The 2,730-nt window shown below is 42.0% G+C and overlaps 1 long non-coding RNA gene across 1 annotated transcript; it reads right to left on the bottom strand.

Annotated features, from left to right (window-relative positions):
• Positions 1-449: 449 nt before the first annotated feature.
• On the bottom strand, positions 450-2,419 carry LOC131737243 (uncharacterized). The gene is made up of 3 exons (XR_009328817.1): positions 2,339-2,419; positions 1,088-1,225; positions 450-920 (listed from the first exon to the last, which is right to left on the bottom strand). It is a non-coding gene; the product is annotated as an uncharacterized LOC131737243 (long non-coding RNA).
• Between the last annotated feature and the right edge of the window lie 311 nt (positions 2,420-2,730).

The following is a 2,730-nucleotide window of genomic DNA, read 5'->3' as shown; positions in this document are numbered from 1 at the left end:
GTTTCTAACATCTACTGCAGGCTCTTAGAAGTCACAGAGGGATAGATTGGCCATTTTTCCTCAAAGTATCATTTTTATTGGACAACGTCAGAAGGTTACCGATTTAAAACAACAAATATAATCCTATAATTTAGCTGAATTTAGCACAGTTTAGCTTAGCCTTGAACACAAAGTACATGAAGGGTACTCTATCAATACAATATAATGCAACACAATACATTGCAATGCAATACATTATATCTATCTATACACACACACACACACACACACACACACACATATATACTGTATGTATATATATATATATATATATATATAATCACAAAGCACTTTACATTAAAACCAGTAATTTACTATACAATACAATACAAATGTTAAACAAGAACGCAGTACAGAAGCAACACTACAAAACAAGTTTAATTAAACAATAAAAGCACCATGTCATTTTTATAGTAAAGCCCTGGAGATCATTTAGGACAACCGACTGCTAGGCTACTGGACCTACTTTAGCAGGCCATTGTAGTGAGCAGCTACCTAACCCTGGTGACCTGTCAGTGACCTCATGAGTACCTGCACAGGGATCTGGCTGTCTCGCAGGACACTCTCAGGCTACGCCCTCAAGCCACGTCAAAGCCGCCCAAGCCCTATAAACACTAATGCTGCTCAAACCAGCCCCTCAAACAATACTTGACCAATGGCTCAGGAAATACCTTGGGCTACCTGTCAAACTAATTGCTTTTTGTACTAAACCAGCTATGCTGTTATTTATTTTTTGGTTTTTAGAATGGAAAAACAAGCACAATTACACCCTGAAACAAGCTCTGGTATGTTGATAGTTGACAGTCCTGCAGTCACCTCTTCTGGAGGAGAATTTCACCCTGAAGAGACGTTATCCTAGGAGCGTGAACCTGTGACACAACCTGCAGCGAAAGAGAAAGTGCAATTACCAGGGAGGACTGGGAGCCTTTGCACTCCCTGGGAAATGGCCCTTGGTAAATTTACACAACCATTTTGCAGTATTTTTTTAAATCAATTATTACCCCTGTTTTTCTACTCAATTTTGAAATGGCCAGTTCTGTCGCCTCACCTCTGCAACCCACTTATTGATCAGAAGGATGAGCAGACGGCCACTGTTCCTGCTGTCAAGCCAATCGCCATTTTTCTCATGCCAAGACTTAGCAGCGGATGTTATCAAGTGTTGTGTGATGCACTGCTGTTCTGTCCCCTGTTGGTGAGATGAAATCAGGTTAAAAGCTGAAAAACATGAATTCAGACCAGCCCTGCTCTGTTATGCAAGACACTGGAAACAGGAGGCAAGACCTAATCTGGCTGCTGTGCGCCTGGCCAGTAGGGGTCGCTGAAGTGAGGATGAACTACACCAGTACATTTTCAGGGCCCACCCAGCAAAGATCACAGCCTGACTCACCTGCACTGTCTTTTGTTTTTCAACATTACATCTCTGTGCTTTTCTACCCTGGCAGTACAGCAACTAGCTCAGTGATCACATTTTAATTGTGGAGCCGCTATCCTTGTAGCAGCTTTTAAAAAATACAAAAGAACAAGAACTATGTCAACTGTGTGTAATTATCTATTAGTGAGAAATACCTTCAGATAGTCTTGGGGAGGAGATATACCAGAAACAGAAAGTTCCTGCAGAATTAATATCCTCTAGGTGTTGGTTAGGAAAAGCAACATAAAGGAGAGGAAGCCGGATGTATTGTGTATTCCACAAAGGAGCTAATTGGAGGGGTGTGGTTGGAATCCCTCCCTCAATCTCATACCAGCCCTGATTTTTTGGGATACATTGGCACTGGATAATAGGGGTGGAATCCTCCATGCACTATGGCACAACTTTAAGAGTATCATTTATTTGTTAAGGATTCGGAGTGAGCTGTCACACTTTTTGGCTATCTGAATATTATTATTATTATTATTATTATTATTATTATTATTATTATTATTATTATTATTATTATTATGTTGTAGTAGTAGTAACAGTGGTTACCTATAAAAATGAAAGAAAAAAATAGCCAGTAATAGAGAACTTCATAAAATTAATTTATTTAAAATGCATATTTACTGCTGTTATTCCCAAACAGTGTGAGGCTCACCTTTTATTTCCAATCTACACTACAGGGCTATAGCATTCTGTGCAGGGTTTGGGGGTTGGGTCAAGTGTGGGAACAGACCTGAGAAAACAAGCTTGATGAAGCAAGGCATGTTCACGCCAACAAACAGACAGACTGCTGTTACCGTTGTGATGAGGAAGAGGAGGATATAGAAACCCTTCCTCTGCCTCTCTCTCTCTCTCTTTCTTGCTGTTGGCTGGCACACTTACGACGGAGCGCTGCTCATTCAACCGTGGCTAAACGTTTGCGCAGGGGCACAAAGAACCGCTGGCTGAAGCTCCACTGTGTCGGAGAGCATCACACCCTATCCGCTGTGGCCTGTGGCAGGGAAAAGAATGAGAGAAGGTCAGTCAATTATGTGTGGTAATCACTGTAAGCATATTATCTGAGACCCAGATGTCTTTGCTGACCCCACGTGCCATAGCTATTAACCCTGGAGCAATAGGAAGAGATGAGGGAGGCGGCGGCTGCCGTCCCTTAAGTAAACCGGACCTATTCAGCCAGGCCCTGTTCTCCCAGTTTATAAAAGATTGAGATATGCCCATCCCGAGGCATGACCTTCTATCAGTGCAGCCAACGCAATGATCTGCTCCATCTATGG

The sequence above is a fragment of the Acipenser ruthenus genome, chromosome 5, assembly GCF_902713425.1.
Source record: "Acipenser ruthenus chromosome 5, fAciRut3.2 maternal haplotype, whole genome shotgun sequence".
Taxonomy (NCBI): Eukaryota; Metazoa; Chordata; class Actinopteri; order Acipenseriformes; family Acipenseridae; genus Acipenser; species Acipenser ruthenus.
This window is presented reverse-complemented; position numbering and strand designations above follow the sequence as displayed.